The following is a 25,907-nucleotide window of genomic DNA, read 5'->3' as shown; positions in this document are numbered from 1 at the left end:
AACTATTTTACTCATATATTTCACAACCTGTTTACTGCTTGCTTTCTGATTTTCTGAATTTACTGTTTGATGCAATTAAACTCTCAAAACACCATTTTCTATTTGTTTAACTAAGTAAATCACGCAATCATTGTTGCTTAGTCCATCAATCCTCGTGGGATCAACCCTCACTCACCTGAGGTATTACTTGGTACGACCCGGTGCACTTGCCGGTTAGTTTGTGGGTTATAAATTTCGCACCAAGTTTTTGGCACCGTTGCCGGGGATTGACTCTGATTGACAACTATTAGTTGTTTGATTGCTTAGATTAGGCGTTTTAGCTTTAACTTTATTTAATTTTGCACTTTAATTTCTGAGATTTTTAGCTGCTACTTTTCCTTAATTTATGAAATTAAGTTTGGTGTCCCCTAGTTATTTTTATTTTAATTTTTCTTGTTTATTTTTCTTAAAAATTTCGAATTTTTTTGTCCCAATTTTGCCTATATTTTTTTGAATTTTACTGCTTAATTTATTTAGTTGCTTTATTTTATTTCTTTTACACAAGTTACCTCACTGGAAATTCTCTACACTCTGACATAGAGATTCTCACTTTTTTCTTGTTTTCTGTCTGTTTATGAGCAGGAATAGGGACAAGGAACCTCTTATAAATTTTAATCATGAACCTAAAAGGACTTTGAGGCGGCGCTTACAATAAGCTAGACTTTACAAGGCTAGTGAAAATCTGAGTGAAACTCTTGAAAGGGAAGCTGCAGAGTCCAACATGGATCATAATCATGCTGTGAATGCCAATATGGCAAATCTGAATGAGAATGAACAACCTAGAAGAGTGCTGGGCTCATACACTACTCCCAATGTAGATCTTTATGGAAAGATTATTGTGGTGCCTCCTATAGCTGTAGACAAATTTGAACTGAAGCCTCAGCTAGTCACTCTTGTGCAACAAAATTATCAGTAACATGGACTCCCTCAGGAAGATGCAGATCAATTTATTTCAAATTTCTTGCAGATTTGTGATACTGTGAAGACGAATGGAGTGAATCCTGAGGTTTACAAACTCATGCTCTTCCCATTTGTTGTGAGGGATAGAGCAAAGCTGTGGTTAAATTCTCAACCCAAGGAGAGTCTGGATACTTGGGATAAGGTGGTCACCAAATTTCTGACTAAATTTTTCCCACCACAAAAGCTGAGGGTGGAGGTTCATACCTTCAGATAGAAAGTTGGTGAGACCCTTTATGAATCCTGGGAGAGATTCAAGCTACTGACTAGACAATGCCCTCGGGACATGTTTTCTAAATGGACTCAGCTAGATATCTTTTATGAGGGCTTATATGAAATATCCAAGACGTGTTTAGATAATTCTGCAGGTGGTTCATTGCACATGAAGAAGACACCAGAGGAAACTACTGAGCTTATTGAGTTGGTTGCTAACAACCAATATTTATACTCATCTAATAGGAATCCTTTGAACTCTGGGACTCCTCAGAAGAAAGGCATTTTAGAAGTAAAAGCTTTTGATGCTCTTCTTGCTCAGAACAAAATTTTGTCTCACTAGATGAATTTAATTACTCAACAATTGAGTGGGATGTAGGTTTCAACTGTCAACACTCAGAATGCACCTCAAGAGGCCTCTTATGACATGACTGGTAGCTCTATGCAAGGTGAAAATTATGATTATGCTTAATCTTCTACTGAACAGGTCAATTACATGGGGAATACTCCTAAAAACCCCAATAATGATCCATACTCTAAGACCTATAATCAGGGGTGGAGAAATCACCCAAATTTTGGGTGGAGAGAGCAACCTCAGAGATCACAGAATTTTAATAATAATTCTCACGACGGTTTTCAGGAGAATAATCAAAATTACTGCCATTTTCAGTCTCATCAACAACAACCACCTCAACAGGCAAATTCTCATCCCTAGAAGAACAATGTTTGGGAAGCACTACTGAATAATTTTATGCAGAAAACTAGAGCTTCCATAAGAAACTTGGAGGTGCAAGTAGGCCAGTTGGGTAAGCAAATACCTGAGAGGCCTCCAAGTACATTTCCTAGTGATACAGTGGTGAACCCAAGAGAATACTGCAAGGCCATTCAATTGAGAAGCGGTAAAGTGACTGGTTTTGAGACTAAGGTCAATGAGGAGCTAGTTGAAAAAGAAGCTCCAGAGGAGAAGAAAGAAGAGGTGGAGCATGTGCCCCTAAGGTGTGCAGATAACCCATTTCCAATCTCTCTTGACACTCATCCTACATTGCCAAAGGCTCCTGAGTACAAGTCTAAAATGCCATATCTTCAGAGACTTTAGAAGGCTTCCAAAGACAAGCAATTTTCTAGATTTTTAGAAGACTTCAAGAAGCTTCAGATCAACATTCCTTTTGTTGAGGTTCTTGAGAAAATGCCTCTCTATGCTAAATTCATGAAAGAACTGTTGACTAACAAGAGGAATTGAAAGGAAAAAGAGATAGTGGTGTTAACTAAAGAATGCAGTGCTATTATTTAACATTACCTTCCTGAGAAGATGCAGGATCCAGGAAGCTTTGTAATTCCTTGCACCATTGGAGATGTCACTATTCAGAGAGCTTTGTGTGATCTTGGAGCTAGCATCAATCTCATGCCACTTTCAGTTATGAAAAAGCTCCAAATTGAGGAGGTCAAACCCACTCTATTTCTCTTCAACTTGCTAATCTTTCTATTAAATTTCCTGTGGGGGTTGTTAAGGATTTACTTGTGAAAGTATGGCCATTTATTTTTCCTGCTGATTTTGTTATATTGGATATGGAAGAGGATAAAAAGTCATCTATTATTCTTGGAAGAACCTTTTTAGCTACAGGTAGAGCTCTTATTGATGTGCAAAAGGGTGAATTAACCCTGAGGGTCAATGAAGAATAGGTGGTCCTTAATGTATTTGAAGTCCTCAAACACCCTAATGATTCTGAAGGGTGTATAAGAGTTGATGTTGTTGAACCACTTGTTCAAGAGATACTAGAAGCTGAGGTACTTGATTATATTCTGGATCCTCTCTCTAAGTATGAATTGCTTGAGATTGATAATTCACCACCTGATGAGCGGAAAATTTATACGCTTTTTGGCATTGTTTTTACATAGTTTTTAGTATGATTTGATTAGTTCTTAGTATATTTTTATTAGTTTTTAAGCAAAATTCACATTTCTAGACTTTACTATGAGTTTGTGTATTTTTCTAGGATTTCAGGTATTTTCTGGCTGAAATTGAGGGACCTGAGCAAATTCTGATTCAGAGGCTGAAAAAGGACTGCAGATGCTGTTGGATTCTGACCTCCCTGCACTCGAAATAGATTTTTTGGAGCTGCAGAAACCCAAATAGCGCACTTTCAATTGAGTTGGAAAGTAGACATCCAGGGCTTTCCAGAAATATATAATAGTCCATACTTTGCTCAAGGATAAACGACGTAAACTAGCGTTCAACGCCAGTTCCATGCTGCATTCTGGCATTAAATGACAGAAACAGGTTACAAGTTGGAGTTAAATGTCCAAAATAGGTTACAACCTGGCGTTTAACTCCAGAAACAGCCTAGGCACGTGTAAAGCTCAAGTCTCAGCCCCAGCACACACCAAGTGGGCCCCGGAAGTGGATTTCTGCACTATCTATCGTAGTTTACTCATTTTCTATAAACCTAAGTTACTAGTTTAGTATTTAAACAACTTTTAGAGATTTATTTTGGACCTCATGACATTTTTACGTTTTACATTGTATCTCTACGGCATGAGTCTCTAAACTCCATGATTGGGGGTGAGGAGCTCTGCTGTGTTTCGATGAATTAATGCAATTACTACTGTTTTTTCATTCAATCACGCTTGTTTCTATTCTAAGATATTCACTCGCACTTCACCCTGATGAATGTGATGATCCGTGACACTCATCATCATTCTCACCTATGAACGCGTGCCTGACAACCACCTCCATTCTATCTGTACTAGCTTGAGTGTATATCTCTTAGCCTCCTGGTTCATGATCAGAGTCTTCGTGGTATAGGCTAGAATTATTGGCGGCCATTCCTGAGATCCAGAAAGTCTAAACCTTGTCTGTGGTATTCTGAGTAGGATCTGGGAAGGGATGACTGTGACGAGCTTCAAACTCACGAGGTTGGGCGTAGTGACAGACGCAAAAGAATCAACGGATTCTATTCCAACATGAGTGAGAACCGACAGATGATTAGCCGTGCGGTGACAGCGCATTTGGATCATTTTCACTGAGAGGATGGATAATAGCCATTGACAACGGTGATCCACCAACATACAGCTTGCCATGGAAGGAGATCTGCATGTATGAAGAAGAAGAAGACAGTAGGAAAGTAGAGATTCAGAAGACAGAGCATCTCCAAAACCTCAATCTGTTCTCCATTACTGCATAACAAGTAACCTTTATTTCATATTATTTAATTTTCATAACAAAAGTAATTTTTATTATTAATCTCCTGACTAAGATTTACAAGATCACCATAGATTGCTTCAAGCCAACAATCTCCGTGGGATCGACCCTTACTCATGTAAGGTATTACTTGGACGACCCAGTGCACTTGCTGGTTAGTGGTACGAGTTGTGAAAAGTGTGATTTACAATTCGTGCACCAAGTTTTTGGCGCCGTTGCCGGGGATTGTTCGAGTTTGAACAACTGACGGTTCATCTTGTTGCTTAGATTAGGAAAATTTTGTCTTTTGGGTCAGAGTCTTTTATTTTCGTTTCAAAAATTTTTCAAAAAAAAAATTATCATTTTTCTTTATTAATCTTTAGAGTTTTTCTGTTTGAATTTAGTTTCATATTTTAAATTTGGTGTCAATTGCATGTTTTTATTTTCCTTTAAATTTTTGAATTTATGTTCATTGTTCTTTCTTGATCTTCAAATTGTTCTTGCTATTTTTCTTGTTTGATCTTTAGTTTTTCCTGTCCTGTGTCTTTTCTTGTTTTTGTTGTGCATTTTCAAATTATCAGTTTTCAAAAATTTTTATACATTAAATACCTTTATTAAAACACTTTAAATTTATAGCTCAATTGGCTAGAGCGGTGTGCTTATGTTCTTGGTAGTTGGGAATCTTCCTTTTAAAACTTTTTCAAAAATAATTTTTATTTGATTAAATCTCATGTCAAACTTTTAAGTTTGGTGTTCTCTTGTTATTTTTTATTTTTGAAAACTTATTTTTTGTTTTCTAAAAATTTTAAGTTTGGTGTTCTTTTTATGTTCTTGTGAGTCTTCAAAGTGTTCTTGAGGCTTCTTTGTATTTCGATCTTAAAATCTTTAAGTTTGGTGTTCCTTGGTGTTCTCCCTCCAAAACTTTCGAAAAACAAGGAGCATTAGATCTAAAAATTTTAAGTCTTGTGTCATTTTATTATTTTTCTCTTTCCTCATTAAATTCAAAAATATATTTTCTCTTTATTTTAAAATTGAATTTTCGAAAATTGCTTTTAAAAATTCAGATTTTTATTTTAAAAATCAAATCTTTTCAAAATTTAAAATCTTTTTCAAAAATCATATCCAAAGTTTTTCAAATCTTCTCAATTAAGCAATTATTTTCATTTTCAAAATTTATTTTTCTCTTGGTTTTCGAAATTTACATTTTAATTTCTAATTATTTTATTTTATTTTATCTTATTATTTTTAATTATCTTAATAATTTGGTTTGTTCTACTTCAATAAAATAAAAACAAAAATATATTTTCTTTACAATTCATATCAATTCTATTTTATCCATCATGGATTTAAGTGGAAATGAACAGTCCAGAAGGACTCTGAGATCATATGCTAATCCCACTACTGCTGCATATGGGAGTAGTATCTGTATACCTCCCATTAAAGCAGGCAGTTTTGAGCTAAATCCTCAGCTCATTGTCATGGTGCAGCAAAACTGCCAGTATTCCGGTCTTCCACAGGAAGAACCTACTGAGTTTCTGGCACAATTCTTGCAAATTGCTGACACAGTACGTGACAAGGAGGTAGATCAGGATGTATACAGACTGTTACTGTTTCCGTTTGCTATAAAAGATCAAGCTAAAAGGTGGTTAAATAACCAACCCACAGTAAGCATAAGAACATGGAAATAGTTATCAGACAAATTCCTGAATCAATATTTCCCTCCAAAAAGGATGACACAGCTAAGGCTGGACATCCAAGGCTTTAAACAAGAGGATGATGAATCCCTTTATAATGCTTGGGAGAGATACAGAGGGATGCTAAGGAAATGTCCCTCTGAAATATTTTCAGAGTGGGTGCAATTAGACATCTTCTACTATGGGCTTACAGAAAGAGCTCAGATATCTCTAGACCACTCAGCTGGTGGATCTATACACATGAGAAAAACTATTGAAGAGGCTCAAGAGCTTATTGATATAGTTGCTAGAAATCAGCATCTGTATATAAGTAGTAGGTCCTCCGTAAAAGAAGAAGCCAAAGCAGTGTCTACTGAACTTGGTCCTCCAGAACAAGTTGCTGAACTCAATCAACAATTGTATTTTCTAACAAAACAGCTAGCAGAATTCAAGGAGATGCTACAAGACACTAAAAATGCTAATAAAAATATGGAAGCACAATTGAATCAGACAAAACAGCAGTTATCAAAGCAGATAATAGAAGAGTGCCAGGCAGTTCAATTAAGAAGTGGGAAAACATTAAATACCTCACTTCAGAGCAGCAGAAAGCTAAGAAAAGAACAACTGACAAAAGATGAGCAAAATATTATCCAAAATCCCTCTGAGGACAGTAAGAGCCCAGCGAGGAACAACTCTGGCGTTCAAACGCCAGAAACAGGCAAGGAGCTGGCGTCAAACGCCCAATGGAAGCTCAGTTCTGGCGTTCAAACGCCAGAAACGGGTAAGAAGTTGGCGTCCAACACCAATCAAGCCTCTAACCCTGGCATTCAAACGCTAGTGAGGGATCAGACACACACAAATGCTGATAGCAACCCCTCTAAAAAGGCTCCCCCAACCACCTCTGTAGGAAATAAACCTGCAGCAACTAAGGTTGAGGAATACAAAGCCAAGATATCTTATCCTCAAAAACTCCGCCAAGAGGAGCAGGATAAGCAATTTGCCCGCTTTGCAGACTATCTCAGGACTCTTGAAATAAAGATTTCATTTCCAGAGGCACTTGAGCAAATACCCTCTTATGCCAAGTTCATGAAAGAGATCTTGAGTCATAAGAAGGATTGGAGAGAAACTGAAAGAGTTCTCCTCACTGAAGAATATAGTGCAGTCATTCTAAAAAGCTTCCCAGAAAAGCTTAAAGATCCCGGGAGCTTTATGATACCATGCATATTAGAGGATAATTACACCAAGACAGCTTTATGTGATCTTGGGGCAAGCATCAACTTAATACCTGCATCCACTATCAGAAAGCTTGGTTTAACTGAAGAAGTCAAACCAACCCGGATATGTCTCCAACTTGCTGATGGCTCTATTAAATACCCATCAGGCGTGATTGAAGACATGATTGTCATGGTTAGGCCATTCGCCTTCCCCACTGACTTTGTAGTGCTGGAAATGGAGGAGCACAAAAGTGCTACTCTCATTCTAGGAAGACCTTTCCTAGCAACGGGACAAACTCTCATTGATGTCTAAAAGGGGGAAGTAATCTTGAGAGTCAATGAGGATGAGTTTAAGTTGAATGCTGTCAAAGCCATGCAGCATCCAGACACACCAAAAGACTGTATGAAAGTTGATCTTATTGATTCTTTGGTAGAAGAGATCAACATGGCTGAGAGTCTCGAATCAGAGCTGGAAGACATCTTTAAAGATGTTCAGCCTGATCTAGAGGATTCAGAGGAATTGAAAGAGCCTCTGAAACTTCCTCAGGAAGAGGAAAAACCTCCTAAACCCGAGGTCAAACCATTACCACAATCCCTGAAATATGCATTTCTGGGAGAAGGTGACACTTTTCCGGTGATCATAAGCTCTGCTTTAAATCCTCTGGAAGAGGAAGCGCTACTTCAAGTGCAAGGACACACAAGACAGCTCTTGGGTGATCCATAAGTGATCTTAAGGGCATTAGCCCAGCAAGATGCATGCACAAGATCCTATTGGAGGACGATGCTAAGCCAGTGGTTCAACCACAGAGGCAGCTAAATCCAGCCATGAAGGAAGTGGTGCAGAAAGAGGTCACCAAGTTACTGGAGGCTGGGATTATCTATCCTATTTCTAATAGCCCCTGGGTGAGCCCTGTCTAAGTTGTCCCCAAAAAGGGAGGTATGACAGTGGTTCATAATGAAAAAATGAATTGGTTCCTACAAGAACAGTTACAGGGTGGCGCATGTGTATTGACTACAGAAGGCTCAATACAGCCACCAGAAAGGATCATTTTCCTTTACCATTCATAGACCAGATGCTAGAAAGACTAGCAGGTCATGATTATTACTGCTTTTTGGATGGCTATTCAGGATACAACCAAATTGCAGTAGATCCCCAGAATTAAGAGAAAACAGCATTCACATGTCTATCTGTAGTATTTGCTTACAGAAGGATGCCATTTGGGCTGTGTAATGCACCTACAACCTTTCAGAGATGCATGCTCTCTATTTTCTCTGATATGGTGGAAAAATTTCTGGAAGTCTTCATGGATGACTTCTTAGTATATGGAGACTCATTCAGCTCCTGTCTTGATCACCTGACACTGGTTCTGAAAAGATGCCAAGAGACTAACCTGGTTTTAAACTGGGAAAAATGTCACTTTATGGTGACTGAAGGGATTGTCCTTGGGCACAAGATTTCGAACAAGGGAATAGAGGTGGATCAAGCTAAGGTAGAAGTAATTGAAAAATTACCACCACCTGCCAATGTTAAGGCAATCAGAAGCTTTCTGGGGCATGCAGGATTCTATAGGAGGTTTATAAAGGATTTTTCAAAAATTGCAAAACTCCTGAGCAACATGCTAGCTGCTGACATGCCATTTGTGTTTGACACAGAGTGTCTGTAGGCGTTTGAAACTCTGAAAGCCAAGCTGGTCACAGCACCAGTTATTTCTGCACCAGACTGGACATTACCATTCGAACTAATGTGTGATGCCAGTGATCATGCCATTGGTGCAGTATTGGGGCAGAGGCATGACAAGCTTCTGCATGTCATTTATTATGCTAGCCGTGTTTTAAATGATGCACAGAAAAATTACACAACCACTGGCTGTACACTGACCATACTTGGTAGGATCAAAAGTGATTGTGTACACTGACCATGCTGCTCTTAAATATCTACTTACAAAGTAGGATTCAAAACCCAGGCTCATAAGATGGGTGTTGCTTTTGCAAGAGTTTGATATAGAAATAAGAGACAGAAAAGGGACAGAAAACTAAGTGGCTGATCATCTGTCCCGGATAGAACCAGTAGAAGGGGCGTCCTTTCCCTCTATTGAGATCTCTGAAACCTTTCTGGATGAGCATTTGTTCGCCATTCAGGAAACACCATGGTTTGTAGACATTGCAAACTATAAAGCTGCAAGGTTCATACCCAAGGAGTACAGCAGGCAACAAAAGGAAAAATTAATTACTGATGCAAAGTACTACTTGTGGGATGAGCCCTATCTCTTTAAGAGGTGTGTAGACGGAATAATCTGAAGGTGTGTGCCTAGAGAAGAAGCACAGAAGATCTTATGGCATTGCCATGGGTCACAATATGGAGGCCACTTCGGAGGTGAGCGAACAGCCACCAGGGTCCTCCAATGTGGCTTCTACTGGCCTACCCTCTATAGAGATTCTCGAGAGTTTGTACGTAACTGTGACAGTTGCCAGAGAGCTGGTAATCTGCCTCATGGTTACGCCATGCCTCAACAAGGAATCTTGGAGATTGAGTTGTTTGATGTATTGGTGATAAACCACTATTTCATGGTTTATCTTGTGCTCAATTGAGTGGTTTTTATCAACTCTTTACCCACTTATTCATACTATTTGCATGATTTTACATTTGCCTTCCTAATTATGTGCTTTGATTGAAAACATGCTTCTTTGGCCTTAAGTTCCCTATGTTTAATCTTCTCTTATTACCATTAGATGCTTTGATATGTGTGTTAAGTGATTTCAGAGATTACAGGGCAGGAATGGCTCAGAGGATGGAAAGGAAGCATGCAAAAGTGGAAGGAATACAAGAAGTTGGAGAAATTGCTAAGCTGTCCAGCCTTACCTCTTCGCACTCAAACGGCTATAACTTTAGCTACAGAGGTCCAAACGACGCGGCTTTAGTTGCGTTGGAAAGCTAACGTCTGGGGCTTCGATTTGATATATAATTTGCCATAGCTGCCCTAAAGCTAGGCGACGCGAACGCGTGAATGACGCGCCCGCATTGCATCTGCGAACTTCAATCCGCGCGGACGCGTGGACGACGCCTCCGCGTCACTTGCCCACGACCTGAACGTAACAGAAATCGTAGGGAGTGATTTCTGGGCTGCTTTTGACCCAGTTTTCAGCCCAGAACACACGTATTAGAAACTATAAAGTGGGGGAATGCATCCATTCATAATCAAGCTCAAAATACACAATTTTAGGATTTAGATGTAGTTTTTAGAGAGAGAGGTTCTCTCCTCTCTCTTAGGATTTAGGATTAGGATTCCTCTTAAACGATTTAAGATTTCAACTTTATTATTTCAACTTACAACTTCAATCACAGGTTCAATGTTTCTTTTATTTAATTTTCCAATTTAATTTATGAACTTTTTCATGTTAAGATTTGAATATTTTATTTAATATAATTGAGGTATTTCAGAATTATCACTCCTTCTATTGTTTGTTATTAATTGATGTTCTAAGTTAGATCCTAACTTAATTTTGGAGTTGATTGATATTTGGAGACCCTTGAGTTGAATTACTCAAGAGTTAAATTGTAATTGGGTTTATTGTTGGCTGGCTCTCTAGTCACTAACGCTAATCCTTCCCAAGAGAGAGGATTAGAACTTGTGAATAGAAGTAGACTTCCAACTTACTTGACTTTCTTTTACTTTACTTGGTAAAGGATAACTAAGTAGAAGCAACCTTCAATTATCAATTGATCTTGAGAAAAATCCAACAAGGATAGAACTTCCGATTAATCTTCTCCGGGTCAAGGGTTTTAAATTAATTACATAAAATCTCTTATTTATTTTTATTGCTTTAATTTATAAATATACCTGTGTCCATTGCCCAAACTTCAAAACCCCCAATTTACGAGACTCATAACCAATAATAAGAACATACTTCCCTGCAATTCCTTGAGAAGACGACCTGAGGTTAAATACTTCGGTTATCAATTTTTAAAGGGGTTTGTTACTTGTGACAACCAAAACATTTGTAAGAAAGGTTGATTGCTTGGTTTAGTAACTATACTTGCAACGAGAGTTTACTATAACTTCTAAACCATCAATCTTCAGTTCTTCAAAATGGCGCCGTTGCCGGGAAAATTGATTTATTTTTGAAAAATTTTTTTTTTAAAATTTTTATCTTATCTTATTTTATTTTTAAATTTCAAAATTCAAATTTTTTCGAAAAAAAATATCATATCTTTTTCAAAATTCTTATCTTATCTTATTTCAAATTCAAATTTTAAAATTCAATTTTCAATTTTCAAATCTTTTCTCTTATTTATTTTATTTTATTTTATTTTTCTTTACTTGTTTATTTATTTTTATTTTTAATTTTTATTATTTACTATGAATTCTCACCCCTCTCGCTTTGAGTTTGGTTCTAATGCTGTTGAAAGGAATGGAAGCTATAACAGGAACATACATCAAGGTCAGAACAACCAGAGATGGAAGGAGCCACGAGGATCTGATCAACCCTTTAGGCAACAACACCTTCCAAACTATCACAGACAAAGACCATTCCACGATGCATACCAAGACAATAGTTATGGTGGACCCTTCCGTGACAACCAGCATCCACCAAATTACTATAGTCAAGAGCTATTCCAGGGGGCATACCAAGATGATAGATATGATGGACCCCCATCATATGCCTATAAACCTCCTCAACATAGCTTTGAACCACCACACTCACAAGCCAACTACCACCATTCACCTCCATATAACCATAACCCGTATCCACCATACCAACCACCTTATGAGCCAAATGAACCATACATAGAACCACCCTCATTCCAACACAACTACTCTCAAGAACCACCACCTCCCTATACATCATGTCCATCTCCATCACCCCAAGAATCAACGGAGCGACTCAAGGAAACATTTGACAAATTTAATGCCACAATTCATCAATTGAATCAAGCAATAAATCAATTAGCTTCCCGATGTTCAGACACTCAAGGAACTCCCATGGCTACATGTGGAGAATCAATAAAAGAGCGTAGCATAAAGGAGATACTAGAAACTCCAATGGACAGTACGGAGCACGACTTTGTACTGAAACAAGTGGAGGAAGCTGTAATTATTGAAAAGGAAGAAGTGGTTGCAGACTTAGGAGATGCTGAACCTCCATGGAAAAGTCAGGTTATAGAACCTCCTTCCAAGGCGATTGAAATTGATGTTGAGGAGGGTGTACAACCTCCAAAGCATATCATAGTTGAAGACTAGGAGGAGGTTGGTCAGGAGATGGAGATTAAAGAAGAAGAGGCACAACCTCCCATGCCCTTGGTAAGTAATGAAGAAGAGATTGAATTGGAAGAAAGCCACCAAGAGGAAGAGGTTGAAATTAAAGAAGTTTGCAAGGAGGTGGAAGTTGTCAAAGAGCACAAGGGAGTGGAGCTTGAAATCACCTTGCCAAAGTTATTAGAGACCCCTCCCCCTAAGTTGCCATCATCCTTCACAACATTCAAGTGGGTAAAATTCATATCCCTTAGCTTTCTAATTCCACTTGAATATGGGCTACTGGAGACGGATGGTCAACTTAGAGCTCTTTGTGGCATTAAGTGTAAGAGGAAGATGGTCAGTGGTAAGAATTGTCCTGCAAGATTCATTATGGTTGGAATCTTTAAGTTTAAACGCAAAGGTTGGTGTAAAGCTCAACTGAATGGGTCTAGGAAGTCGGTTGGCCGCTTTAGTGAGAATTCAGATTGCTTGCCACCCAGATGGAATCATGATGATCAACAAGAAGACGGGTGCAATAGCAAGGTTTGGGATCCTGGAATCTGTTCTGACATCCAACACCCCGGGAGCCTAAGAATCTGTTTGAAGCTGCTCAAAGGCTTTACGTGCCTAGTTTGGGATCCCGGAGGATATTGGAATCACAAACATTGGTGGAGATTCCTGGATGAGTTCAAGCATAAGCCACCATAACAGGAAGCTCATCAAATGTCCAACTTAAGGACTTTAACTAAAAGTGCTAGGTGAGAGACAACCCACCATGGTATGATCGTCCCTTTTTCATTTTTATTTAGTTTTATTTGTTTTTGAGTTTTATTTTATTTTATTGTATTGAACCTGGAGTTTTGCATAACATTCATATTAGCATTGCATTCTGTTTTTTTTCATGCAAAAAAAAAAAAATTCACACGCGACGCGACAGCGTCGCCGACGCGTCCACGTCACCAGTGCGTTTGGAAGAAAAGGAAAGTGAACAGAGAGTCACGCGAAAGTGTAGCTAGAGGCGTGCCCTTGGCACAAATTAGATCCTAACTTGATTTTGGAGTTGATTGATATTTGGAGACCCTTGAGTTGAATTACTCAAGAGTTAAATTGTAATTGGGTTTATTGTTGGCTGGCTCTCTAGTCACTAACGCTAATCCTTCCCAAGAGAGAGGATTAGAACTTGTGAATAGAAGTAGACTTCCAGCTTACTTGACTTTCTTTTACTTTACTTGGTAAAGGATAACTAAGTAGAAGCAACCTTCAATTATCAATTGATCTTGAGAAAAATCCAACAAGGATAGAACTTCCGATTAATCTTCTCCGGGTCAAGGGTTTTAAATTAATTACATAAAATCTCTTATTTATTTTTATTGCTTTAATTTATAAATATACCTGTGCCCATTGCCCAAACTTCAAAACCCTCAATTTACGAAACTCATAACCAATAATAAGAACATACTTCCCTGCAATTCCTTGAGAAGACGACCCGAGGTTAAATACTTCGGTTATCAATTTTTAAAGGGATTTGTTACTTGTGACAACCAAAACGTTTGTAAGAAAGGTTGATTGCTTGGTTTAGTAACTATACTTGCAACGAGAGTTTACTATAACTTCTAAACCATCAATCTTCAGTTCTTCAATGGGGTATTGACTTCATGGGGCCTTTTCCACCATCATACTCAAACACCTATATTCTGGTGGAAGTCGACTATGTATCCAAATGGGTAGAAGCCATTGCCACACCCACTAATGATACTAAGACAGTGCTAAAGTTCCTCCAAAAACATATCTTCAGCAAGTTTGGTGTCCTTAGAGCACTAATTAGTGATGGGAGCACTCACTTCTGCAACAAACAGCTTTACTCTGCTATGGTCCGGTATGGAATTAGTCACAAGGTGGCAACTCCATATCATCCACAAACAACGGGCAAGCCGAAGTCTCTAATAGAGAACTAAAAAGAATCCTAGAACAGACTGTAAGAACCCGTAGATAGGATTGGACGAGAAGCTTGGATGATGCTCTGTGGGCTTACAGAACAGCATTCAAGACTCCTATAGGGACCTCTCCATACCAGCTTGTGTATGGTAAGGCCTGCCATCTGCCCGTGGAACTGGAGCACAATGCCTACTGGGCAACCAGATTCCTAAACTTTGATGCCAAATTAGCTGGAGAAAAAAGATTGCTCTAGCTGAATGAGCTAGAGGAATTCAGATTCACTGCTTTCGAAAATGCCAAGCTTTACAAAGAGAAAGCAAAAAGTTGGCATGAAAGAAAGTTGTCATATAGAGTCTTTGAACCAGGACAGAAGGTTCTGCTGTTTAACTCTAGGCTCAGGCTATTCCCCGAAAAACTGAAATCCCGGTGGAGGGGACCATATGTGATTACAAGTGTGTCACCATATGGCTATGTGGAGCTTCAAGGCATTGATTCTAATAAGAAGTTCATTGTTAATGGACAGAGAATCAAGCATTATCTTGAAGGCAATGTTGAGCAAGAGTGCTCAAGGCTGAGGCTAGATTAAAAGCTCAGCAAGGTCCAGCTAAAGACAATAAAGAAGCGCTTGCTGGGAGGCAACCCAGCCATTAGCAAAGCTTTTTATTTATTTATTTATTTATTTTTAATTATACAAGTTTAATATAATTAATCTTCAAGGTAAATAATCAATTGCATAAGTTCACAGGGTTACAGAAGGATTTAGAATACAAAACAGAGAGAAGGAGCCCACTAGCAAGAAAACGCCAGTAAGAGGTACAATTGGGCGTTAAACGCCAGAATGGGTACCATTCTGGGCGTTTAACGCCATACTTGCAGCATCCTGGGCATTCAGAAAAATGCCCAGTGATGAAAGATTTCTGGCATTTAACTCCAGCTAGAAGCAACAGCTGGGCGTTAAACGCCCAAAAGAGGCTACAGATGGGCGTTAAACGCCCAAAACAAACAGCAGTTGGGCGTTTAACGCCAGGATTGTGGAGGGGAGGAAGTTTTTGTTCCCAACTTGGATTTTTTTTCAAAATTTCATATTTCCACCCATTTTTCTTGCATAAACATGTTCCCATACTTTCATTTTTCAAATTTTTTACAAAAAAAAAAAATTTAAATATCTTAATCCTAAAATTAAATATTTCTCAATTCTTCTTCAACCTCTTCTCAAATCTTTTTTTCAAAACAAATCTATCTTTTTCAAAAAAAATTTTTTCAAACTCATCAATATCTTTTTCAAATCTTCACAATATTTTTAGAACAAATCTATTTTTTTTTCAAATATCTTTCATATCTTTTCAATTTTAAATTACATCTTTTCCTATCTTACTTATCTTTTCCAAATCACACTTTCTATCATATCTTTTTAAAAGATTTTCGAAAACCCACCTCCCTCCCCTTTTAAATCCTCGTTCGGCCTCCCTCCTCTCATCCACAAATTCGAACTTGGCTCTCCCTCTATCCCTCTCCTTTCTTTTCTTTTGCTTGAGGACAAGCAAACCTCTAGGTTTGGTGTGTTTATCCGTGATCACTAAGCCAATACCCACCAAGATCATGGCTCCTAAGGGAAAACAAACCAACTCAAGAGGCAAGAAAGAGAATATTCCAAAACCACTTTGGAATCAAGGGAAGTTCTTAACCAAAGAACATTCAGACTATTACTACAAAATAATGGGTCTAAGGTCAGTGGTCCCGGAAGTTAAATTCGATCTGAAAGAAGACGAATATCCGGAGATCCAAGAGCAAATTCGAAACAGGAGCTGGAAAATCCTAGCTAATCCTGAGACAAAGGTGGGAAAAAACATGGTTCAGGAATTCTACTCTAACCTGTGGTAAACAGACATGCAGAGAATAGCTGGAACCGCATTCTATGACTATCGAACTCTGGTCAGAGGGAAGATTGTTCACACCCACCCTGACAAAATAAGGGAGATCTTCAAGCTGCCTCAACTGCAAAATGACCCAGACTCCTTTAATAGGAGAATGATGAGACCAAATCAAAGCTTGGACAAAATCCTAGAGGACATATGCCTCCCTGGAGCCAAATGGACAACCAACACAAAGGGTGTCCCAAACCAACTCAAAAGAGGAGATCTCAAACCAGTTGCCAGAGGCTGGCTGGACTTTATTGGGCACTCTATACTGCCCACTAGCAACCGCTTTGAAGTCACCATCAAAAGAGCAGTGATGATTCATTGCATTATGCTGGAAAAAGAAGTGGAAGTTCATCAGCTGATTTCTTGTGAGCTTTACAAAATTGCAAACAAGAACTCCAAAGATGCCAAATTGGCTTATCCAAGCTTGATCTCTCTGTTATGCAAAGATGCTGGGATAAAAATGGGAGTAGATGAGTATATCTCAGTTGAGCAACCAATCACCAAAAAGTCAATGGAAGGACAAGTGCAGGACGACCCCATCAAGAGGAGAGCACAGGAGTTCCTCCCGGAAATTCCTCAATTTGAATACTGGGGGTGCCTAGAAGCATCTATCACCAAGTTGCAAGAAGCTATGGATCAACTGAAGGAAGAATAGCAAAATCAAAACAGCATGCTCTGCAAACTACTTAGGGAACAAGAAGAGCAAGGGCGTGAACTGAAAGAGTTGAAGCGCCAGAAGCTATCTCTTGAAGGGCCAAGCACCCCACAGACTAAAGAGGCATCTACCTCCCAAAGCAAAGGTTGTTGAGTCCTAACTCTATGATAACCTTTTATCTATTTTAAGAGTATATGAGTATTAAAATTAGAGTCATTTGTTTTTATGTCTTTAGTTTCTTTTCTTTTATTGCTAATTATATGCTTTTATGCCTAATTTATATTATTAAATAAATAAAGATTAGAGTCTATGCCTTAAAGTTATAAACATCCTATGAATCCATCACCTTTCTTAAATGAAAAATGTTTTAATTACAAAAGGATAAGAAGTACATGATTTCGAATTCATCCTTGAAATTAGTTTAACTATTTTGATGTGGTGACAATACTTTTTGTTATCTGAATGAATGCTTGAACAGTGCATATGTCTTTTGAAATTGTTGTTTACGAATGTTAAAAATTGTTGGCTCTTGAAGAATAATGAAAAAGGAGAAATGTTATTTGATCATCTAAAAAATCATAAAATTGATTCTTGAAGCAAGAAAAAGCAGTGAATAAACAAAAGCTTGCGAAAAAAAAGAGAGAGAAAGAAAAAGAAAAAGCAAGCAGAAAAAGCCAAAAGCTCTTTAAACCAAAAGGCAAGAGAAAAAAGCCAATAGCCCTTAAAACCAAAAGGCAAGGGTAAAAAGGATCCAAGGCTTTGAGCATTAATGGATAGGATGGCCTAAAGGAATAAAATCATGGCCTAAGCAGCTAAACCAAGCTGTCCCTAACCATGTGCTTGTGGCGTGAAGGTGTCAAGTAAAAACTTGAGACTGAGCGGTTAAAGTCGAGGTCCAAAGCAAAAACAGAGTGTGCGTAAGAATCCTGGACACCTCTAATTGGGGACTTTAGCAGAGCTGAGTCACAATCTAAAAAGGTTCACCCAATTATGTGTCTGTGACATTTATGTATCCGGTGGTAATACTGTAAAACAAAGTGCTTAGGGCCACGGCCAAGACTCATAAAGTAGCTGTGTTCAAGAATCAACATACTAAACTAGGAGAATCAATAACACTATCTGAATTCTGAGTTCCTATAGATACCAATCATTCTGAACTTCAAGGGATAAAGTGAGATGCCAAAACTGTTCAGAGGCAAAAAGCTACTAGTCCCGCTCATTTAATTGGAGCTAAGTTTCATTGATATTTTGGAGTTTATAGTATATTCTTGTCCTTTTATCCTATTTGATTTTCAGTTGCTTGGGGACAAGCAACAATTTAAGTTTGGTGTTGTGATGAGCGGATAACTTATACACTTTTTGGCATTGTTTTTACATAGTTTTTAATATGATTTGATTAGTTCTTAGTATATTTTTATTAGTTTTTAAGCAAAATTTACATTTCTAGACTTTACTATGAGTTTGTGTATTTTTCTGTGATTTCAGGTATTTTCTGGCTGAAATTGAGGGACCTGAGCAAATTCTGATTCAGAGGCTGAAAAAGGACTGCATATGCTGTTGGATTCTGACCTCCCTGCACTCGAAATGGATTTTTTGGAGCTACAAAAACCCAAATCGCGCGCTCTCAATTGCGTTGGAAAGTAGACATCCAGGGCTTTCCAGAAATATATAATAGTTCATACTTTTCTCAAGGATAAATGATGTAAACTGGCGTTCAACTCCAGTTCCATGCTGCATTCTGGCGTTAAACGCCAGAAACAGGTCACAAGTTGGAGTTAAACGTCCAAAACAGGTTACAACCTTGCGTTTAACTCCAGAAACAGCCTAGGCATGTGTAAAGCTCAAGTCTCAGCCCAGCACACACCAAGTAGGTTCCGGAAGTGGATTTCTGCACTATCTATCGTAGTTTACTCATTTTTTGTAAACCTAAGTTACTAGTTTAGTATTTAAACAACTTTTAGAGATTTATTTTGGACCTCAGGACATTTTCACGTTTTACATTGTATCTCTATGGCATGAGTCTCTAAACTCCATGATTGGGGGTGAGGAGCTCTACTGTGTTTCGATGAATTAATGCAATTACTACTGTTTTTTCATTCAATCACGCTTGTTTCTATTCTAAGATATTCACTCGCACTTCACCCTGATGAATGTGATGATCCGTGACACTCATCATCATTCTTACCTATGAATGCGTGCCTAACAACCATCTTCGTTCTATCTGTACTAGCTTGAGTGTATATCTCTTAGCCTCCTGGTTCATGATCAGAGTCTTCGTGGTATAGGCTAGAATTATTGGCGGCCATTCCTGAGATCTGGAAAGTCTAAACCTTGTCTGTGGTATTCCAAGTAGGATCTGGGAAGGGATGACTGTGACGAGCTTCAAACTCACGAGTGTTGGGCGTAGTGACAGACGCAAAAGAATCAACGGATTCTATTCCAACATGAGTGAGAACTGACAGATGATTAGCCGTGCGGTGACAGCGCATTTGGACCATTTTCACTGAGAGGATGGATGGTAGCCATTGACAACAGTGATCCACCAACATACAGCTTGCCATGGAAGTAGATCTGCGTGCATGAAGAAGAAGACAGTAAGAAAGCAGAAATTCAGAAGACAGAGCATCTCCAAAACCTCAATCTGTTCTCCATTACTGCATAACAAGTAACCTTTATTTCATGTTATTTAATTTTCATAACAAAAGTAATTTTTATTATTAATCTCCTGACTAAGATTTACAAGATCACCATAGATTGCTTCAAGCCAACAATCTCCGTGGGATCGATCCTTACTCACGTAAGGTATTATTTAGACAACCCAGTGCACTTGCTGGTTAGTGGTACGAGTTGTAAAAAGTGTGATTTAGAATTCGTGCACCACCACCCCAGAAGAACATGGTGAACATGCCTAAAGTTGAGGAAGAAGTCCCCAAGCTTGAGCTCAAGCCTTTGCCTCTTTCTTTGAAATATGTGTTCTTAGGTGAAAATACTTCTTATCAAGTGATTATTAACTCTTCCTTGAAACCTGGTGAGGAAGAGGCGCTTATTAAAGTGCTCAAGAGCTATAAAACAGCTCTTGGGTGGATCATTGGTGATTTAAAGGGGATTAGTCTAACCAAGTGTATGCACAAGATTCTCCTTGAAGATGATGCTAAACCGGTTGTGCAACCACAAATGAGACTCAATCCAACTATAAAATAAGTGGTCCAAAAAGAGGTAATGAAACTATGGGAAGCCGGCATTATATACCCTATTTCTGATAGCCCTTGGGTAAGTCCTGTGCAGGTAGTTCCTAAGAAAGGAGGGATAACAGTGATCAAGAATGAAAAGAATGAGCTAATTCCTACAAGGACCGTCACAGGATGGAGAATGTGCATAGACTACAGGAGGCTCAACACTGCTACAAGGAAGGATCACTTCTCCTTGCCTTTCATTGATCAGATGCTTGAGAGGTTAGTTGGTCATCCTTTTTATTATTTTTTAGATGGATATTTTGGATATAACCAAATTACAGTGGACCCTCAAGATCAAGAGAAGACAGCATTCACATGTCCTTTTGGAGTATTTGCTTATAGGAGAATGCTATTTGGACTTTGTAATGCTCCAGCAACTTTTCAGAGGTGTATGCTTTCATTTTTTTATGATATGCTTGAAAAGTTTATTGAGGTATTTATGGATGATTTTTCTATTTTTGGTAATTCTTTTGAATCCTGCCTTAAGCATTTATCTCTGGTCTTGAAACGATGTCAAGAATCAAACCTTGTTTTAAATTGAGAAAAATGTCATTTCATGGTTATAGAAGGTATTGTTCTTGGACACCGGATTTCAAGCAAAGGGATTGAGGTTGATAGAGCCAAGGTAGAGGTATTTGAAAAATTACCACCACCATTTAATGTTAAGGCAATCCGGAGTTTCTTGGGTCATGCAGGATTTTAAAGAAGATTTATAAAGGATTTTTCTAAAATTGCTAAACCGTTGAGCAACCTCTTAGTTGCTGATGTTCCTTTTGTATTTGACACTGAATGTCTGCATGCTTTTGAAACTCTAAAAGCAAACCTTACCTCTGCTCCCATCATCGCTCCCCCCTGACTGGGATTTGCCATTTAAATTAATGTGTGATGCTAGTGATTATGCTATAGGAGCTGTTTTAGGATAGAGGCATGGCAAGCTTATACATGTCATTTACTATGCTAGTCGTGTGTTAAATGATGCTCAGAAGAATTACACAACTACAGAAAAAGAATTATTAGCTATTGTGTATGCTATTGATAAGTTTAGGTCCTATTTAATTGGTTTTAAGGTTATTGTTTATACTGATCATGCTGCTTTAAAGTATCTTCTAACCAAATAAGATTCTAAACCAAGATTAATCAGATGGGTGTTACTCCTTCAGGAGTTTGACATTGAGATCAAAGACAGGAAAGGGTCAGAAAATCAAGTAGCTGACCACCTTTCCAGGATTGAACCTGAAGAGGGTGTGCAACCACCCACAGCTGTGACTGAGACATTTCCGGTGGAGCAAATGTTCACCATTCAGCACACTCCATGGTTTGTGGACATTGCAAATTACAAAGCCATGAATTTCATTCCAAAAGAGTATAGTAAACAACAAGTGAAGAAGCTACTGACTAATGCAAAGTACTACTTTTGGGAGGAACCATACCTTTTTAGAAGATGCTCAGATGGTATAATCTAGAGATGCGTCTCAGATGAGGAAACACAGCAGATTCTTTGGCACTGTCATGGCTCTGATTATGGAGGCCACTTTGGTGGTGAAAGGACAGCTACAAAGGTCCTTCAAAGCAGTTTTTACTGGTCGACTCTCTTCTGGGACTCAAGAGAATTTGTGAAGAACTGTGATAGATGTGAAAGAGCTAAGAATCTCCCTGCCAACCATGAGATGTCACAGCAGGGGATTCTTGAGATTGAGTTGTTTGATGTGTGGGGTATTGACTTCATTGGACCTTTTCCACCCTCATATTCCAACAATTATATCTTGGTGGCAGTTGATTATGTATCTAAGTGGGTAGAAACTGTGGCTCTGCCTACCAATGATGCCAAAGTGATGATGAGTTTTCTTCAGAGATATATTTTCAGCCGATTTGATGTCCCAAGGACACTCATTAGTGATGGTGGAAGTCACTTCTGTAACAAACAGCTGGACTTACTTCTGCAGAGGTATGGAGTCCGTCATAAAGTGGCAACCCCCTATCACCCTTAGACAAGTGGACAGGTTTAGGTTTCCAACAGAGAACTCAAGAGGATTCTGGAGAGACCGTCAGTATCTCAAGGAAGGACTAGTCTAGGAAGCTTGATGATGCTCTCTGGGCATACCGGACAGCATACAAGAATCCTATTGGCATGTCCCCTTATCAGTTGGTCTATGGTAAAGCCTGCCACTTGCCAGTTGAGCTGGAGCATAGAGCTTACTGGGCAATCAAGTTTCTGAACTTTGATGCTCAAGTTGTAGGAATAAAGAGAATTCTTCAGTTGAATGAGCTTGATAAAATTCAGATATTCGGCCTATGAGAATGCCAAGCTCTATAAGGAGAGAACTAAGATATGGCATGACAAGAAGATTGCCATCAGAGTCTTTGAGCTAGGTCAGAGGGTGCTTCTATTCAATTCAAGGCTCAAACTCTTTCCCGAAAAGCTGAAATCCCGGTGGTCAGGACCGTTTGTGGTAACCAGGGCATCACTGTATGGTCATGTAGAAATTCAGGAAGAGAATTCTGATAGAAAGTTTATAGTTAATGGCCAGAGGTTGGAACACTATCTTGGAGGCGAGATTGATCGCCAAAGGTTTGCTCATCTACTGAACTAGCAGAACTAACCGTCAAGCTATTGACGTTAAAGAAGCGCTTGTCGGGAGGCAACCCAATGTTTTCGTATCCTTAAGTTTAAATTTGATTTTGTTTATTTGTTTAGTTTTGTTTGCATCCCTACTGTTTTTCCTTTGTTTTACGTATATTTTGATCATGCAGAATATTCCCAAGTTTGGCACTGGACACAACATGCAAATTGGAGATTGCACTCTGGAGGGATGGCACCAAACTTGGGATATCCAAGTTTGGCGCCATATGTTGCGCACAAACTGAAGTGTTTATTCTGGAGGGGTGGCACCAAACTTGGAGTCATGGAGTTTGGCGCCACCATGAAGCTTAATTGAAGACTTCCTCTCTGCCAGGGGGCGCCAAACTTGGCCCCCCTGAAGTTTTACATAAAAAAAAAAAAAGAAGGGTGGCGCCAAACTTAGGCTACACCAAGTTTGGTGCCAGGACGAGTATTTCCTTTGAGGGGTTCACGGCATCATACTCTAACTTTTCCAAGTTTGGCGCCGTCTCACTTGATTTGGCTAATAATAAAAGCAAATCTCATCTATTCCAAATCAAATCCCTTGGATTCGGTCCCCATGCCCCTACTTGTGACTCCCTTCAATTGCCCAGATATTCTTTCCCATTCCCATTCCCCAACCCCTTGACCAAGACCCCCTCCTCACACCCGTGACCCCTCCCTCCTAAACCCCAACGTCCCCTCACCCAACTTCCTATATAAAGCCCCCGATTCGCCTAACCCACAACCATTACCCACAACAAGTTACATACATTCCTCCCCACTCCCAACGTCACAAAGCCAACCCCTTCCTTCACCTTCTTCTTCGAAATTGTTAGCCTCTCCCTCTTTACTGCATCTTTTGATTTCAACTCTCGTCCACTTTCCACACCCCCCTTCTCAACCACAACAACTACACTAACCCCAAAACCTTCACCTCAACCCCTTTCCTATCTTCCCCCTTACCCCATTTTCATCCTCTTTTACATTCCCTTCTTCTGTCTTTCTTTTCTTTTAGATCAAAAAAAACAAAACAAAACAAAACAGAAAATAAAATTTTAGTATTATTTTTTATTTTCTTCTTTTTCACTTTCTTCTTTCCCTCTCCTCTGTCTTCCCCTTTGTATTTCTCTAGTTTGATCGAGGACGAGCAAAAGTTTTAAGTTTGGTGTTGTCGCTTTGCTTGTTTTCTTCTGTTTATTTTCATGGCACCAAAGACCACTCAACCCTCCAAAAAGAGGAAAGGAAAGGAACCGGCCACCGGTTCTCATGATGCACGGAGATTTCGCTCTAAATTGCATGAAGAGCATTTTTTTTAGGTTACTAGCAAGAGGCATGTACTTCTGGAAGTGCGATTTGCACTCCAGCCGGATGAATATCCAGAAACTCAGTACCAGATTCAGAGACAAGGATGGCAGTTCCTGTATAATCCGCATATAGAGGTCGGACAATTGATGATTTAGGAATTTTATGGGAATCTGTGGATCACATACAAGGATGTCACTGGAGTTAATGAAAGGAACCACAGAAGTTTTATGAGGGGAAGAATCATTGATTTTAATCCAAAAAATATCCGACAGACCCTTCGATTACAACCACATGCGCCCACACTTCGATGCTACAGTGAGAGGGTGAACAGAGATCAGCAATTGGAGTAAGTGCTCGCTGATATATGCATTCCAGAGGCCCAATGGAGATTGGTGTTGAGAGGAAGCCGTGTCATCTCAAGAGCAGTGACTTGACTCCTTTGGCTAGGGAATGGCTAGATTTTATCCGGAGATCTATCATGCCCACTAGCAACCGGTCCGAGTGCACTGTGGACCAGGCCATTATAATCCACTACATCATAAAGGGAGAGATAGTGGAAGTGGAGGACGTTATTGCTCAGTAAATCTATCACGTGGCTGCCAGCACTGTTAAGAATGCCAGGTTGGGCTTCCCACATCTCATCTATTGTCTCTGTGAGGCCGCTAAGGTAAAGATAGAGAATGACTTTCCTATTCCAGTTGAGAGACCTATCACGAAGAAGACTATGGAACTAGTCAGAAAATACCAGTGGCTCCCCAGAGTAGAACAAGCTGAAGAAGAAGCTCAACAGGACCAGCCCCCATTGCCTCAAGGACACTACTTTCCACCCCAAGAATACTGGCAGCAGCTCACATCCTCCATTGAGCAGATGAGGATCACGTAGGATAGCCGCTGGCAACAGTACACTGCATCTATTGAGGAGATGAGGGTGACACAGAACAACCGTTGGAAGCATCTCACCACCACCCTTGATCAGATGAGAGCTGCTCAGGACTCTCAGCGCCAGAAGATTTATCAGCTGAGATAGGATTATAGCCGCCTGATAGGACCATACGGATCACGACCAGAGGAGAGAGATCCCTACCAGGAAGATTGAGGTGGTTTAGTTCCTTTCACTTCCTATATTATTTTGCCATTATTATGTTAGGTTCCTATTTTCTGCTGTTTTGTCTTAGTTATTGCATTATCCTTTGTTATTTCAATTCCTAGGTTCTAGTTTGATTTGCTATTTTTATTTTGTTATTTGCTTTTAATTCTGAAAAGTGTCTCATGTATGGTTCACTGAGCTTGAATTCAAAGGAAAAAAAAGAAGAAAAAGATGTATTGCATGAGAAATAGAATTTATAACAAAGAGTAGTCGTATTTACTTAAATGTGGTGGTATTCTTTGTGATTCTGAATGCATGACATGAACCGTGCATATTTGAATTTGAATCAAAGGATGTGGATGTATAAGGAATAGAAATTTAGAGAACTATTATAAATTCTCTGAAGTTAGTAAAAGCTTAATCCTTGAAGCAATAGAAACAGCAAAAGAAAAATAAAAAGTAAGTTCCAAGGCTCTGAGCATCAATGACTAGAGAGGTCAGACATGATTAAAAGCTCAATGAGTTGTTTTCCTAGTTATATGCTTGTGGTGTGAATGTGTCAAGTAAGCCTTGAGACAGAACACTAAGAGTCGAGATCAAATGCAATAATCAGAGCTTAAAGAGAGTTCTCCAGTTAAGTGCTTGTGGTGTTTTTGTGTC

General features: G+C 39.0%; 1 non-coding gene across 1 annotated transcript; it reads right to left on the bottom strand.

Annotated features, from left to right (window-relative positions):
* Positions 1-1,180: 1,180 nt before the first annotated feature.
* Positions 1,181-1,288, bottom strand: LOC112781522 (small nucleolar RNA R71). Its single transcript, XR_003192297.1, has one exon. It is a non-coding gene; the product is annotated as a small nucleolar RNA R71 (small nucleolar RNA).
* Between the last annotated feature and the right edge of the window lie 24,619 nt (positions 1,289-25,907).

The sequence above is a fragment of the Arachis hypogaea genome, chromosome 19, assembly GCF_003086295.3.
Source record: "Arachis hypogaea cultivar Tifrunner chromosome 19, arahy.Tifrunner.gnm2.J5K5, whole genome shotgun sequence".
Lineage (NCBI taxonomy): Eukaryota > Viridiplantae > Streptophyta > Magnoliopsida > Fabales > Fabaceae > Arachis > Arachis hypogaea.
The sequence above is the reverse complement of the archived record's forward strand: the minus strand, read 5'-3'. Positions and strand labels throughout refer to the sequence as shown.